The 18,206-nt window shown below is 36.8% G+C and overlaps 1 protein-coding gene across 4 annotated transcripts in view; it reads left to right on the top strand.

Moving 5' to 3' along the window:
• The window catches only part of LOC129722887 (poly(rC)-binding protein 3), a 577,573-nt gene that overhangs the window by 541,400 nt on the left and 17,967 nt on the right, over window positions 1-18,206 (top strand). The window contains exon 13 of one of the 4 annotated variants that reach the window (XR_008727673.1): window positions 9,511-10,258. The exons of the other annotated variants lie outside the window; for them this stretch is intronic. The gene's annotated coding sequence lies outside the window, so the exon portion shown is untranslated. The remainder of the gene's footprint in view (window positions 1-9,510; window positions 10,259-18,206) is intronic. 4 annotated transcript variants of the gene reach the window in all.

The raw sequence follows: 18,206 nt of genomic DNA, 5'->3' as shown, positions 1-18,206 counted from the left end.
TATGACACTCATAATAACCCAGATTCCGCGGCAGATGTCACTTAGCGACGTTTTTCTCACTTACGTGAGTCCCGTAATAGGACTTTATTTACTTCACTCTGATTTCACCGTGAAGTGACTCCCGTAATAAGCACCACTATTCTATTTTGTCTCCGAATAGTTCTACATGTTTTTCTTCTGTAAGAAATCCATCAACAATTGATTTGGGGCTAACAGATCAAAGTCATGTATGTAGTGAATTGATCACACATACTGACTTTGATTCTGACCATCTTCCAATAACTTTTTCTATACCACATGATTCAGTTTTAAACCCTATGAGCTCTGTTTTCAATTATAACGAGCATAATAAAGATAATAATTGGGAAAGATACAAAACTTATATTGAGAATAATTTCAATAATGAGCTTGATTTGAAAAACGAAGTTCCGCTTTAGAATCATTGAAGTGTGCAATTATTGATGCCAATTTTATTCTGTTACAAAGTTACAAATTATTCTGTTACAAAGGCTCAAGTGAAATTTGATTCACCAATAATTGACGAAAATCTTCAACTTCTAATTCGTTTGAAAAATGTTCGCAGACGTCAATATCAACGTTCTCGTGACCCTGTTTTTAAAACTATTTATATAGATTTACAGAAAGATATTAAACATAGATTTACTCTTCTGAGAAATCAAAATTTTGAGACTAAAGTTAAAAAATTGAAACCATATTCAAAACCCTTTTGAAAGCTGTCGAAGATTCTTAAGAAACCTTCAAAGCCTATTCCAGTTTTAAAAGATGGTGAACGTTTTCTTGCATCGAATAAACAAAAGGCTCAAAAACTTGCTCAGCAGTTTGAGAGTGTTCATAACTTAAATTTGAATTTTGTGAGTCCAATTGAAAATGAAGTCACACGTCAATTTGATTTAATTTTTTTCCAGAATTTTTTACCTGCAGAAATAATTGAAACTAACTTGAATGAGATTAAATCAATTATTAAAAATTTCAAAAATATGAAAGAACCTGGTGACGATGGAATCTTTGAAATACTAATCAAATATCTCCCTGAGAGCACAATAGAATTTTTAGTGAAAATTTTCAATTGCTGCTTCAAAATTGCATGTTTTCTCAAATTGTGGAAAAATGCAAAAATTACTCCAATTTAAAAACCGGATAAGAATCCAGCTGAAGTTCAAGTTATCGACCAATCAGATTGCTTTCTTCAATAAGTAAACTGTTTAGCGGGGGCCTAGTGTGGTTGGTAACGTCTCCGCCAACCACGCTCGACGCCTGGGTTCGAATCCCACCGCCGACATAGGTGTCGATGGTTGTGAGGTGGCGTGATCCACTCACAACCAACCCAACTGGTCTAGATTCAATCCTAGCCGACACCGGGAGATTTTCTGAGGCGAAAAATCTCTGGGATCACGCCTTCCATCGCATGAGGAAGTAAAGCCGTTGGCGCCGGTCCGTTAATAAACGGGTCGTGAGTTAGGGTCCTGGGTGTGGAGTCGCCTCCCTGGGCGTCGGTGATTGGCCACAACAGTGGCGGAACTAGACCGACGGAAAATAAGCGAGAATTAAATAAAAATAAGTAAACTGTTTGAGAGAATTATTCTTAACAGGATGATGTCACACATCAACGGAAATTTGCAGATGAACAGTTTGGATTTCGCCATGCGCATTCCACAACTCATCAATTGCTCAGAGTTACTAATATGATACGAGCAAACAAATCTGAAGGTTATTCCACTGGAGCTGCTCTTTTAGACATAGAAAAAGCATTCGACAGTGTCTGATAGATTTTCTGTCAGAGCAGGTGTGCCTCAAGGTTCTGTCTTGGGCCCAGTCCTGTACAACATATTCACTTCAGATCTTCTGATTTGCCTCCAGGATACACAGTCATTGTTCTGCGATGACACAAGAATTTCCGTAAAAGTAAGAAGCCTTCGTGTCATATGCAGTCGATTGCAGAAAAGTTTAGATATTTTTTCTTCCTACTTGCAAAAGTGGAAAATCTCTCCCAATGCTTCTAAAACTCAAATGATATTTTTTCCCCATAAGACTAGGGCTTCCTTCCTCTGGCCAAACAAATATCACGTTGTCAAGATGAATGAGGTTATTTTAAGTTGGTCTGACAAGATTAAGTACTTGGGACTAATTTACGATAAAAAACTTATTTTCAAAGAGCACATTGAAAGTATACAAGCCAAGTGCATCAAATATACGAGATGTTTATATTCTCTCATTAATAGGAAATCTAAACTTTGTTTGAAGAACAAACTTTTGATTTACAAGCAAATTTTTAGACCAGCAATGCTGGTCAAGTTGCTGTTCAACAAGGAAGAAAACGCTCCGAAGGATTCAGAATAAAATTCTGAAAATGTTTTTGAAGCGTCCTCCTTGGTTTGGTACACTCGAATTACATAGACTTACTGGTGTTGAACCATTAGAAGCTATGACAAATAAAACTACTAACAATTTTCGACAAAAATCGTTGCAATCCTTAATTGCTACGATAAGCTCTCTTCATAGCCAATAAGTTAGCAATTAAGTTAGTTGTAAGTTTACTTCCCCTTTTCTGACAAGTAGGTTTGAATCCCTACGAATGATAAGTCCTAATAGCGAAAGCAAACAAATCCCAACAATTAAAATTACTAATTACTAACAGTGTTGAGAAGTCACCATTTGTGATTGGACTCATTATTTACTAATATTTATCATAAATACTTAAGCTACTAACAAATCCCCCCCCCCTTAAAAAAATTATCTTCTTGGCGTAATGGGAAGACACCTTGTCTGGCCAGAAGACGTACTTCCCATCCGCGTGATGCTCGTTCAGGAACGGCAGCAGGATTTTATCGAGGCACTCTTCTTGATAGATTTGTTGGTTGATTGCCAGACCGCTCGGCTTGAAATGCCCCGGTCGGAAATGGCGATGTACAACATAACCTTTTTTTCAAACTTGTGCTTAAACTTGTATTTCACTTCAGGCGGTGCGGATGACTTGTCGCTGGAGTAATAATTATCATTTCCTGGAAAATGCGTTTTGGACAGCGGAAAATAGCTTTCGTCGTCCAGAACGAAAGATGTCCCGCGGTATTTTTTGGTCATCCACCGACACTGTGTTTTAACCGTCTCAATCTGCTCCTCCGTGTACTCCGGCGACCTCGTCTTCTTCCTGAGGACGATTCCTTCCATATTGAGGGTCCGTTGGAGCAATACGTGAGAGCAGCCATATTTCCGACCGGCGTCACGCAGGCTGGTTGCGTCCTTGTTGTCAAACAGCTTCTTTAACGATGTCTTCCTCTGCTTCGTCATCATCGTCACCGGACGACCACTTCCGACCTTCCGCTCTACGTTCAGGGAACCCAGGATACGATATACCGTACTGACAGGTACATTTTCTTCCTTGAAATGTGTCACCGTGAACTTTTTTCCTTGCTGGAAATGCGTTTCGTAGAACCGTACAAAGCGTTCGCGGAGCACGTGCTGTTTCAACGCCATCTTTGCTTTGACTAAATTCAAACTAGCAAAACCAAACAAGCCTACTGTTTCTAGGGAGCCCAAAGAGCAATTTTCTTGGAGAAAGAAAATTTTACGCTCTGTATTTGAGTTACTAAAAGGTATTGAAAAAATTCTCATTTTTTTTAACACCCGTTACTAATGTGAAATTTTCATGAATTTCTCAACAATCATTTTTACAAAAGTTTTTCGCAGCAAGACATAACCTTCATTTTAAGAATTTCCACTGCAAAATTGAGTGATTTTCGAACGAACACAGACTACTGTAAATACGTGAATCTAAGAACCAGGGTGATTATCGCACCAGGAAAGCACAAATTTTCTTCTAATGCTGATGACAATCACTTAGAAGTACCGAAGGTGTTTTGTTTCGTTTCTCATTTTCGAGTCTGCGCCGCCCCTCCTACGTTACAAAAACCTACGCTCAACTCGATGCAAAAGAGTGCGTATAGAATATTCAACCTCATTCTTGTTCTGAACACGTTAGCAAATGGAGCTCTTATAACTGTTATACTGCCGTTCTACGCATATTCGTTCCATGTTCCAAATCATGCAAACGGGAAAAACGTTGTTAAAGTTTTACAATACTTTCACGCATTGCGTCAATGTGTCAAATGCAATTATGGGTTTCTAACCAATTTTACCTTGCAATAGACTGTTTTCAATTGATCTAGTTGAAGGTTTTTTGATTCTACATTCTTTTCCATAAAAACACCCACTGGGACAATAATGCCGAGAAATTTGCCTTCCAATAGGTAATTTCTACGCATATTAGTCCCACCACGTGCATTCGATATTTCCCAATACAAAGTTCGTACTGGGGATACAAGGCCGTTTAATTTTTCACGAAAATGACGAAATGGTTCACGCTAATGTGATGAAAGTTTAGTTAATTGAATAAGTATCAGATGACTTAGCATTACAAAGAGAAATTGTTTTTTAGATTGTCCATTCCTATCATATTTGAACGTTGTTGGGCTTTTACCATTTTAGCTACCCACAAAAGACAGTTCTTACAACTTTCAATAAGTATGAATCTCAAGCGTTTATCTTCTTATATGCTCGAAAAGGAAAAGCTTTCAGATAACAAACCAGCAAACAAGGTTTAGGTATCCCTAACAAAGATATGAACGTATCGCATTTGAATAATTTAGTAAAGTGATTTTCGGTACCGACTTTCTGAAACCCGTAATGTAGCCAAACATTTTTAGGATGTCTTTAGTGCTCTGCAGCACTTCCCAAGTTGTAAATATGGGAATTAGTGGTTAGTGGGATGAATTAGAATAGAAAAAATCTAATGGGACGTATATGTGTAGAAAATCATCGATGGGACAAACAGACTTGGTATGGGTTTTCAAGGTTTTCGGAACAAACGAAGTTATTTTTAAAAGTTTTTCAAAAATATACATGAAAATAGACTCATTGGTGATAAGAAACGAAAATCGATCAGAAGTAACATGGGACAACTATGCGTAGAACGGCAGTATAACAGGCGAAGTGAAATATGTTAAACAAGAATTAATATCAATATAGGTCACTCTATCTCAGGTGTGCACACCTCATGTACGCGACCTTCTCGCATTTGGCTCAAATTTCGTGGAATGGTTGATTTAAGGGCCGATCGGTCCACCCGTCGCCTCGTAAGACCCTCCCCGTTTAGGAAAAAGGTGCAATTTTTCGTCAAAAAGTCTTGTTTTCGTTCAATTATAGCTTCAAAAGTATTATGTCTAGATATAAATTAGTACATGGATTTTGAAGAATACCAGTGTATTATTCCAAAAAATATCAATTTTGAGTTACTTCACGAACTAATTTAATATTTTGTCATAAGACTTACATTTTTTTAAGTTTAGTAAAGCGGACAATGTATGCAGTTTACGAGGATGCGAAAATAAACGGAAATAGAAGGTGTTTGAGTTACAGTGTTGCCAAATATATTGTTTTTGCATTTGAAAAATGAATTTGCATTTTTCCGCAAATGAGTATACACTAAGGTCGCTTTTTACGCGGTTTATTTTACGCGGATTCCGGAATTTACGCGGTTTTTTTTACGCAGCACGTATCCCCCGCGTAAAAAGCGACTTTAGTGTATTTTGATTTCAAATTACATAGAAAAGACATCACCCCGGGGTATAATAAGCAAAACTCGAGTTATAACATTTCTTGTTATTATTTCGCTAAAATCTCTGAAACTGGCTTGATTATTGAAACTCTAAATAATGGGGCTTATTACGGGAGTCACTTCACGGTGAGATCACAACCGTGATAGGCACGGTAAAAGTGATTCCCATTTGGTTTGCACGCGTCTATTTTCACCGTGAGATTTTTTCACTTCGTTCTCACCGTGAAGTGACATCCGTAATAAGCCCCAATGTAATTTGAAGAAAATTATTCAAAATTTTCAAAAAAAAATTACAATATTGATCTGCAGTGTTGCCAGATATGTTATTTTTGCAGTTGAAAAATTAAATAGCATTTTTCGGATAATCAGTATATTTTGATTGTGCATTCGACAATTGCATTGTGTTGCTGAAAAAATTTTCTCCGTAAAAAATCTATTACGTAGACGTATTATGAGAAAAACTCGAGTTACAGCATCCTTAAGAAACTTTAAAATTTTTAATTTGAATTCTTATTTTTGAAGTTAACATAAAAAAAAGAAAAGCAAATTTATTTGTTGGCGCTGCGAGACTTGCGTGATGGTTTCTCAATAGACTGTTTTTTTTTTCTTTTGTGTACGCTGCCTCGATAACACTTCGTAGATGAACTTCTCTGATGCACTGGAAACTGTTCTCATAACTATAGAGTCGATACCAGAAGAAATAATTAATCGCTCAGATGGTCTCGAGGTATGATGCTGGCCTATCAAACCAGTCGTCGTAGGTTCGCGTCTCTGCTCGAGAGAAGACTGTTAGTGTCAGTAGGATCGTAGCGCTAGCCCCGCTATTATCCTGTACACTGAACAGTCGGCTGCCAAGTCTGTGTATAAATAAACAGAAGATCAAGTTCCGAATCGGAATGTAGCACCAAGGCTTTGCTTTGCTTTACTTACCAGAAGAAATTGCAGCATGCATAGATAAGGTGCCTGGGATCGATGCTATTTCGTGTCACTGTTTTAATATGAACTTTGAAAATTAGAATTTAAATTAAAAATTTAAAAGTTTCTTAAGAATGTTGTAAGTCCAACGCTGGTTAAAAACAACAATAATAATTTTAGTCGAGCTTCTGAAGACTTACTCTTTGTCTTTGAGCTACACAATACAATTCACGATCGAGAAGATTTGGATGGAAGAAGAAAGGCTTTCAGACTGGATGGATGGTCTTGGGCAAACAAAAGAACCATCGACTAAGAACCAAATGTTTAGCAACATTGCGACCAAACCAAACTCCAAAAAGCCAACTTGAAGACATCATCCATTTAAATATAGATTTTCGAATTCTTCCTTTAGAGTGAATGGACTATAGATATTAAATAAGGTGAATGCTCTATTATTCATCTCAACAGCTAGGTGCACCTATATTCATTTTATTTCTTTCATTTGTCCAAATTATCGTCAAATTTCTACAATTTTTTAGGGTAAATCTATTTGCTTCTCGATTTAGTCAAGTGGTTGAAAATTTTAGATTGAAAATATGGTAACATTTGACAATAAATTGATCAAAAAGGCGTGATGATATTTTTATTTTACCCTATACAGGGGAAAATTGAACCTAATTCAGCTTAGGCACCAGTCGAAAATTTTATACAGTTACCATAGAGACAGATTTATTGTACGGTCCAAAAAAGGCAAATATTTATGTGCATATTTTCTACACACTCATCGTATACTTGTAGCATCGTTGATATTACTGGCACTGCCATGCGTTCGATTCAGAACGGGGAATTCTACTGCGTCCTACATTGGAAATTTAGAATAATCAGCATTCAGGACGAAATAGCAAAACTGACCGATTATGTAGTGTAATGTTGGAACGGAGCAGCACCGTTTCATCACAGCCATCCAAACAATCATAATCGTTCTCCAAGCCTGAACATTAATCCTGGGGACTTAGCCGTGCTTGGATGAGGCAACCATACGGTTCGAGTTTCAATTAATTATCAACCACATGATAATACCTGGTGGTGACTAAGCGCACGGTGAGGCACCCGCAGGCGAAGTAGAACACCGCATTGTGGCCCCATTAGAATTAGGTTAATTCTGTTCTGATCATTGCTGCCGAACCACAGCTGACGCGTGCAGCTGTGTGAAGCAGCGAAGGCCAGAACTTGTACGCGTGCAAGTCTGAAATTATTATGGTACCTAATCCTTCTTTTGACATGGAAAATTAAATGCACCACTGGAATGTTTTACCCGCAATTTGGTGGTTTTTCGTTTGTTCGAAATTTGAATAATAGCCGTAGCAAGGTGATGCTCCTAATCAATTCAGTTCAGTCAAAACTAGAAAGCCAAACACAGCAAGTATGAGTTACAAGTGTCACGAGCAGACAGTCGGCCGCTGAGATCAGATTAACCAAATCGTAACATTTTAATTGGATGCACCGGGAGGCTATGCGCCCCGCCAGGTGTCTACTTCTGTTTTGCCAACGGATGCGGATGTGGATAGAATCTGTTTCCTGCCTTCCGTCTATGGCTTTCGCGGCTCCCTTCACTGCAAACTGTTGAGTGTAACAATTCGCAATGAAGCAGCAAAATCCAGTACGATGGTGGCCCAGCGGAAGTGTACCGCAAAATAAAGTAATTTTCCGCGTGTCGGAAGCAGCAGCGAAAAGGGATAGAGAAGTAGAGGCCGGTGGCTACGTCAATGCCTTTAAAATCGACAGGGAGAAAGCGAATTTTGATGGGTTCATCCCAGCAGATACTTTTTTCGAATACACCGCAATATCAGCGTTTGGAGTTGAACTGTCTATTTTCGTCAGCAAAGTGAGACGGCTGCTGAGAGCAAGTCGCTGAATGAAATGAACCAAAAAAAAAACCACTTTTCGAACTTCCGATTAACGCTGCTAGGTTAGGTTGATTATTTATAGCATGAAGCATTCTACTTAAGTTGGTACAGCAGATCTCGGAAAAGCAGATTTCAAATCAGTGACAAAAATACAATCGAAACCGGTTGAACGATTTTATTATTTGAAATAGAGAATGGCGTTTCTAGGTCGATTTTTTACGTTTAGAGCACCAGAACTGATTACCGGACACTTGTTTCCGGTGTGTTCTCTACCATATATAGACTCTGTTTGCCACCAACAATGGATGGGTGATCGTACGTGGAACAAATAATTCAAAAAGCAGAATGCTTAGGCTAACTTCCAAATTACAGGACTTAATTTGGAAAAAAGAAAATTCAATTTAAGAAATTTAACGCCAAAAACACACATTTTCATGGATAAGCGTCCCAAAATCACCTAAGAATCTCATTTTTTTTTAACGGTACTCATTTGCTTCGGTAAGCAAATAGCTGGATACTATTATCTCAGATACTGTTCGATCTACAATTTTAAATCACTAGTGATTCTCTTGCGAACAATTTGACGATTTTATTGAATACAAGTGAACTTGGATGCAATAGATATTATTGTGTTCAACTCACTCAGTCTCCATTGCGGTTTTTCAGAACAATCACTGGTAAAAGCAAAAAAAAAAAAACAAAAACAATTTTCCAAGTGAAATTCTGAATTTTAACCCAGGTTTGGATATAAAACCTATTTTATACGGAATTCGGAGTTTTATTTATACATAACTTAAAAACAATTATCTTCAATTTTAGTATAATTTTAATGTTTGACTTTCACAGAAGCAACTCGTGTGGCGTGTTATTAATTATCATGAGCAAACCAAACAAAACAGTATCTCATAATTATAATTTTTGCCTCCTGCCAAATATCAACCAACAGTTCATTTCCAGCTGCACTCCCACCGCCCGGCGATTCATCAAGTAGCACCAATTATAGAACAATAAATAAATATCCCAAACAATAACAATGATCCTGCTATACCTTTCCAGCACGGCAACAAGCTACTCTACTCACTATGTACATAGCCAATGCAACAATCCGTAGGTGAGATACCCTGTGTTAAACCAAGCACGACCAGAGACAGACATGTATAAAAATAAATCTGCTGCCAATCACCATGACCAATATCCTGAAATTTGCACCAACCATCAATTTTCCCTCCGATCGCCGCTCATCCGCCAAACCATGTGTGCGTGTGTGTGGCATTGCCGAAAACCGATGTGCGGCCACCAAACCGGAATCCCGGAAATCACCCCCTCCAGCCCGGATTCGAATGACGAATGACCACCCAGTGATGGAGCAACTAACACACTCCCAAACCTGTATACACAGTAACATACACACACATGCACACAAACACACGCACCTGATCATACACCCCCAGCTCAAAACCCATTCGCTTTTGAACAGTAGAAAGAAGAAAAGTACGAACATCCTTCTTCCGTTCAACAGTGAATGCAGCTCGGGTTAAAGCCAGACACAAAGCGTAATCATTCCAGTGGCCAACATATCCCTTTATCATTAAAAAGCTGGTCCATCACAGTTTCTCAGGCTGGCAAAAGAGCCACAACGTACGGCAACCGAACATCCGGGATATACTCAAACGGCGAATAATTCCATCGAACTGATTACCTTCTCTTCCTTTATACATAATTCAAAGAAACATAATCCCAACATCAACCACCACTACCAAAAAAAAAACACCCATCTGTACAAAAAAAGCAAAAAATCATCCCGGTAAGAAAAGTTTTCACTTTATGTTTCGTTTTTTTTATTGTTTATATTTATATGTATCGCTCGATTTTCGCTCTTTATTTTATTCTCTATATAAGTCTGTACCTTTGCTTCGATATCGTGTTTGATTCTGTTACATCCCCCGTGCGCGTCACTTCCGGCGGAGCAATATGAGTGCTAGCGTTTTCCCTTTATACACACACCTTCTATTTCACCTCTCTCTCTATCTCTCTATCAAGTGTTTCCACCAATTTATTTCAGTTCCAACATAAAACTTTCTGCAAGCAATCAGTTTTTGGATCAATTCAATATTTATAGTACTTATTGTCTTTCTATATTGTGCGAGTTTGCACTCGGACTATTTATCATCAGTCACTCACTGGCAGGATTCTCCTCGCAAAGTGATTCGAGTTTTTCCCTAGCAAGAAGAAAGTTTAAGTGAAATGATTGCCTGGGGTGGTTTAAAGGGGTTGCACTTTCTGAGAACGACTCCAGAAACCAAATTTTTGTAATAAAATTTTTATTAGCTCAGAATAATAAGACGCAATGGGAGCCGATTTTGTTGATTTGTTAACTGGTGAAATTCTGTCTATAAAAAAATTGTCGAATTATTATAGAAGGCAAAAATTTAGAAGTGGTTTTTGTAACTATCGGTAAATCAAAACTACGCAACAGTTTACCGGGCGCCATGCGCCTCCATCTTCACGTAGCGATGGGAACGCATGGTATTTTTATTTTAATATTGCATGTAATGCTCAACTGGAAATGAGGGTTCCAATAAAAAAAAAATGTTTGTGCGTCATATGAGATTCTCGTAATCAAAGAAAATTTTACATGTCTTTATTGTCGTCTTTCTGACTCTTCATTTGTTCTCCGCAGCATCGAGAAAATAAATGTATGCGATTACAATGGGGATCTGGCAGCACGGCTAATTCTTCGCTCAAACAAAAATTTACAGTTGAAATGTTTTTTCACCAACTTTTTCACTGAATCTGGTGTATTTTGTTGGGAGTTCCGAGTTGAAGCACTTAAATATAAAATTGCTTCCGTGAATTCAGTATGAAAAGTAAACATTATTTTTTCAAATTTATGATGTGTTGAAAAACACATACACATACCCAGCATGAACTTTTACGGCCTACGTTACCAGAACGTAACCAGAAGTGAACCAAATGTTAGAGTTTTTTTCTTAAGCAGACATTAGACGAGGCAAATATTTGTAATATTTGGTATGTAGTTTATTTGCGAAAAATTTTTCTTCGGGTGAATATATTCGTTAGGCTATTATACTATAACAAATATTTGTTCAAAATTCTGTTTGCTCGAATGACATCAAAATCTCTTCGCTCTTTTTTTTGCTAATATCTTTGCTGTGCTACTACACGATGCGAATTATTTCCGGAAAATAAACTTCGTAGAAAATATAACAAATCTAGTTTCCCTTGCCCAACGATATTTTATCTGCCACTAGAAAAAAAAATTTTTTTTTTTGGTTCAAAAAAGGCTACCGTTGCAATTTAATATATTTTGTTCCGAGTGACAGTTGCCCATCGCAAATAAAAGGAAGTGTTTTTAGTTTGCCCTTCTGGTCATGCTTGCCAATTTACTATGGGAAATGACGAGAATCAAAAGGCTGTTTGAATGCGTGCTGGTGCGAGATTGGGTCAAACTTTCAGGGTGAAACGAAAATGCTACGGTTGAAGTTGCAAGTTGCACATGAACAGTTAATTTTCTCACCGTTTTGGAGTTTGTATCTCCACTGATTAAAAAGCAGCGTTTTGTATGGGGATTTTAGTTAAGAACCATAAAGGTTTCTCCATCATTCAACGATTTTCATCGAAGAACTATATAATTGCGCTTGCCATAATCCGTATTGTTGCTGGGGAAGAAGGAAACCTTTGACTTTGAGTTTAATCAAAATATTTATGTTAAGTCGCATTTTCGAAAAATCGAATCAATTTGCAATGTATTAACATCGATTATAGGTTAAATTTACCGTATTACTTGACCCTGCAATTATATTATCAAGTTCGATTAAGAAATTAAATAATAATTAAATGAAGCATGACTTGTAAATTTGGTTTTAATATTTTTTAACGATTCAAGAAACCTTTACTTAAGTAAAATTATATCAGTTTCACGTGTACTGATAACTACAAAGACTACTCTCATCAAGTAGAATTAAAACATTTCAGGTGAAGTGACACATTCAGATCCATTTGCTGCAGTTTGCCCATACCAAATTTCGGTATGAACAAAGAAAAAAATCAAGCAAATATTCGCTCGGTTGTGACCTCACTAGCAAAGAACGACATTAGAGGAATCAAATATTTGCCTAATTTTTTGTTCAGCAAATACGATGGCAAATATTTTTCAACAAATAATTTAGTCAAATACTTTGATACACGGGCAAACAATTGTTGACCGTCATTTTAGGCAAATATTTGCTTAGTGTAAGGTCCACTTTAGACACGATACTATGAATTGTGAATTTTATTGAAGCGTTGATAAAGAAATACCTGTTATTTGTAGACTCTAAAGCGGCATCATTGCGAACTCTCCCCTCTGACTAACCGCAACTCACGGCTGAACGGGATGAAGTGTTAGACCTCACATCTTGCAATTTTGAACTTGCATGTCTTAGATGAGGGACTTTTAACGGACCTCAAACACATAGTTTTTGATTATAATTCTGGTGATCCAGTAAAAGCAACATACAGACATTTTAAAACTTGTAATTTTTTTCAGCCCCAGAACATAGATTTTCAACATATTGTTTTAAATAGTTACTATTGAAAAAATATTTTTCTCTTCAAAAAATATTTTCTATGTAGTTTAAACTATAACTTAGAATGCATCTGCTGTGAAAATTTCATCAAATTCGATGCAATATTTTTTAAGCTATGTCTATTTAAAAACAATTTTGACCTAAATTTCAAATGACAATAACAACTTGAAAACTTACTCAAATTCAATAATAATTGTAAAATCAATTTCCGAGTGAAACTATCAAAGTTTTTAATACTTATTTGAAAAAATTAGCCATCGCGATTTTTAGTGATCCGTTTCACGAATTCTGATTTAGTTAGTATTTTTAGAATGTCTGTAAGTTGCATTTACTGGATCACCAGATCACCGAATTCTGACCTGACTGCCATAGGCGTAGCCAGAGGGGGGCAGGGGGGGGGGGGCGTTGCAATCACACAGGCTCGCAAATATTTTTTGTTTTTATAATGAGCAGCTGCTCCATTTGACATAAAAATAATTTTTGAGAAAATAATTTCCTGTTTCATGAAATCAATTAATTTTGATATGAATAACTGGGCAGCCACAGTATCATGCGTCAAAACTTCTGATATTACAATGAAACTTACATTTTCTAATTTACCATCCCTCTTATAATAAATTTCAAATGGATGAATTGTTGCTTGCGAATTATTCCAATGATAACTCTGAGCTGCATTTTGGATAACAAATGAGTAATTTTCCGAAAAGTCGAAAATCACAAGAATTTTACCTTCAGCTAACGAATTTTTTCTGTCCTTAGGAAATGAAGACTGTTTTTTGTAAATGAAGTCATGAGTTATAAGCTTATCAATTTTTTCAACGAAACGAAACGAGTCAAAAACAACACTCAAACACTGGTTCTACTATTACCTAATTTATTGACATTACACATTTACACAACATAACAAGAATTTCATTCTATCAAGGTGTTTTACACTAAAAAAAATAATATTCCTTGATTTTAGTTTGCATTTTCATTTTTTATTTTAAAGAATAACTTTTTTCCTTAAATATGCTCAAGTTGCGATTTATGAACGAAATGTAGCCAACAATGTTGTCTTTCATCAAAAAATTTTTTAGCCAATTCGGTGATGACCATTTTTTTAAATCGATAAACAAAGTTTCCCCTTTCAGAAGACAATCTAGACTAATTTTGGAAAAAGTAAGTATGCTGAGATGCTTGATTAGGTGATGTCTTCACACCCCAAAAAGTTTCAACCAATTCGGAGAGGGTGCTGCCAACCGCGGGTTCACTTTGCGCGAAATCCATCAAAAGCGTTCAGACAAATTAGTTTCACATCAACTATGCTGAAGTATATGTAAAAAATAATTGAAAAATCTGTACATATAAAAATGAAGTTCTGTCTGTCTGTCTGTCTGATCCATATAGACATAGAAACTACTGAACCAATCAACATGCAAATTTGTATGTAGGGTTTTTTGGGGCCGGGGAGGATAGCTTAAGACCTCTCCCTTTTTTTGAAAGGAGGGCCCACAAACAAATGAAACACAAATTTTTGCCTAACTTGAGATCTATCGAGCAAATGAAGCCAAACATAGCACGTCAATGTATTAAGAGGCAAGCAATATTTCTGTAGTAGTTTGACACCCTTCTCTGCTCTGGAAGAAAGAGCTCCCATACAAACAAAACAAAAATATCAGTATAACTCGAGATTTATTCAAGCAAACAGAACCAAATTTGGCGTGTGGTGGTTCACGAGAGCAAGAAATATCTCTTCCATTCCTAGAAGGGGAGGCTCCCATACAAAGCAACACAAATTTCTGCCTAACTCATAAAATAACCAAGTATATGGAACCAAATTTGACATGTGAAGGTTTTTTGGGGTACGAAATGTTTTTATCGTGGTTCGACACCCCTACCTTCTCTGGCACGGGGACTTCTATACGAATGAAACACAAATATTTGCATGACTCCAGAATTAATAGGGTGGGGAAAAATGATCGATTTTCCAGAACCAAGTTTTTTTGGTTCCTTTTGGGGTCCCAAACAACCCTAAACTTACCTGAGGTCGATTGGTTTTGTCTCCGTTTGGCGCATTGCATTTCAAATTTGTATGAAAATTCATATGGGAAAACCTACTTTTTTGCTTTTACCTTTCTCAAGAGCTCAATAATGATCTAATAATGCACTACATTATGTTAAAGTATAGTATTTCAGATGCTTAACAAAAGCAGAAGATACTGAAGAGCTAAGATGTCCCTGAGAAGAGCTATAGCTGTTCAAAGTTGAGAATATCGATTTAAATGCAGAAAATCTTGTTTCCTGCCAACATTACCAATGTACCGGCGCCAGTAGGATTCCTACAGAAGTAATCTGTCGTAACGTGTTTATACACTCGGCTGGACCAAGCAAACAAATTTAGGTCAATATTATAGGCGTAAATAGAATCTACAACGTGTTTCAGAGGATACTTCTGATGGAAATCTGACTGACGCCGGTACACTGGCAGTGTTGGCAGAAAAAATGATTTGCAACATAAATTTCGACATACTCAACTTTGAACAGCTCTAGTATTTTTTTGGCACACCCTAGCTCTTTAGTGTCTTCGGCCAAGTTGTTGGGCATCAAAAAACCTACCATTTGAAGTCATGAAAAAGTTGATTTTTCCATACAAATCTCCATATAAATTTGAAATGCAATGCGCCAAGCGGAGATAAAACCAATCGACTTCCGATAAATTCAGGATTGTTAGGGGCCCGAAAAAGAACAAAAAAAAAACTTGGTTCTGGTCTTCTGCTATCAAGTTTCGTTTTTTTCCATATAACGATTCCCCACCCTAAGAATTAATCAAGCAAATGAAACCAAACTTGGCATGTGAAATTTTTTGGGAGCATAAAATATTTTCCTGGTGGTTCGACACCCCTCCATTTTTTCATACGAATAAAACACAAATTTGTGCTCAACTCATGAACTAATCAAGCAAACAAAACCATGAGACATGAGAAGATTTTTAGGGGTGAAAAATGTTTGGGTGCCTGCTTTGGAAAGAGAGGGGGGCTGTAAAACAGCCGAAAGTGATTAAATGCCACCGAATATGGGTATTTCTGCAATAATCATGATGCAAAGAAGCCAAAAATCGACCACAGATACAGTTTTGAATTCCAAAATGGCGACTTCCGGTTTCTGAAAAACAGCTAAAAGCGACCAAATACAACACAATATGGCTATTCCAGTGTGTTTCTGGAGAACAACCCAAAATTACCAATTACCACGCAATATGGATACTTTCGGAACCAGAATGGTGCACAGAAGTAAAAATTCGACCCCAGACATCATTTTTAATTTTAAGATGGCGACTTTCGCTTTTTAGAAATCAGCCGATAGTGACCACCCAATAAGCGTGTTTCTGTAATCGTGACGATGCATAGGCACCAAAGATCAACCTCATATACCATTTTTAATTCTGAGATGGTGACTTCCGATGTCCGGAAAATAGCCGAAACTGGTCTAATACCATCAAAAATAGGTGTTTCCGTAATCGTGATGTTGCCAAAAATCGACCTCAGACACCATTTTGAATGAAGATGAGTGCTTACGGTTTCTGGAAAACAGCCCAAAAAGACCGATTTCAACCCAAAATGGTTATTTTCGGTACCAGAATGACGCTCTGAGGCCACAAATGAACTTCACATGCTCTTTTGAAACCCAAGATAGCGTCTTCCGGTTCTCTGAAGAACATCATAAAATGGCCGAATGCCACCCAGTATGGGTCTATCCAAGAAACCAGAAATCAATTTCACATGTCATGTTGAAATTCAAAATGGCGACTTCCGGTGTCTGGAAAAGAGCCGAAAGTGACCGAATATGGTATTTCCGTAATCATGACGATGCACAGATACTAAAAATTGATCTCAGATACCATTTCTCATTCTGGTTTCTCGAAAAACAGCCAAAAATGAATGAATACCACCTAATATGGGTATTTCCGTTTTAAAACAGATGGACAGAGGCCAGAAATTGATTCCACACGCCATTTCGAAATCCAACTTGTCACGATGAAATTGAACAAATCAATATTTTACGGTTGAATTAGCTGACACCGATGTTTGGTAATATGTACTTATCAAGTGCTTTGCTTGAACAGTATTATTTCCCATCTGGAAGCATTTATTCATTAAAACATGAAATTAATTTTTTCTATTACAACCAAAAGAATAAAAGTAGCGTCACTTCGAAAGCGACAACTTGAAAACAAATTATTAGTTAGTTAATAATTTTTATTGCCTAGTTCTAGTTAGGGTGATAACATCCGGCCTGAAGATTTTTCATTTGCAACGCCAGCTTCAGACTTCTCATTCCATATTGTAACTGATTTTGACGTTTTCAAAAATTCTGAAAAACTTTCAAGAATAAATCAGTCTATTAAAATGCTTACCTCTCAGAGGCAATATTTATTGTTCCACGCTACTTCTTTCACTGCGTGGTTGAAAAATAACTGTTCGGGAGAAAAATTGAAATCATAATGTTCATATTCTTCATAATACTTCTAACAACTTATATCACCTGTCAAAATTTAGCGATGATAAAATTAAAAATTAGAATAGTTAGTGTCTTTATATGTTGAGGTAGATACGGTAATGTTGTACAGTTTGGCTGAAGACAGCATATCAGTATAACAAGCAGTTCTTATAATATAATAAAATTTAAAATCCAATAATGCTTCTATTTGAATAACCTTAATCACACACGTACACAATCATATCCTACACTACGTAAATTGAATCGTGCCAGCCGCGTAATCTTTTTTCTCTAAATCGATTTCGATTTATTTTACCAAATTGATATAATTTATCTTCAATCACCTTCTTGAAACGGCAAATCGAACTAAATAAACAATGATTGCTTGCATCGGTTGTTGGTTTTGCGTGAATTTGACTAGTGATTTCAATCCTCTAATTTCTAACTCAAATTAGTTTTTTCTTTATCATTCAGTAGTTTGTCATTCTGCATCCAAACTAATCAACTCACTTACGAATTTTAGACGCAGATTTTCCTAGCATTTTCTTATTCCACCCAAACGCTTCCCTTCAGTCATTAGACAATCCTTAATCTTCTTTCTGATTCTATCCAATAAACAGTGTTCGTCAGTTTTGTCTACTTCTAGTGCGGAACATTCAGCTACAGATAATAACTCATCGTATT

Source organism: Wyeomyia smithii, chromosome 2 (assembly GCF_029784165.1).
Source record: "Wyeomyia smithii strain HCP4-BCI-WySm-NY-G18 chromosome 2, ASM2978416v1, whole genome shotgun sequence".
NCBI classification, from domain to species: Eukaryota; Metazoa; Arthropoda; class Insecta; order Diptera; family Culicidae; genus Wyeomyia; species Wyeomyia smithii.
The sequence above is the reverse complement of the archived record's forward strand: the minus strand, read 5'-3'. Positions and strand labels throughout refer to the sequence as shown.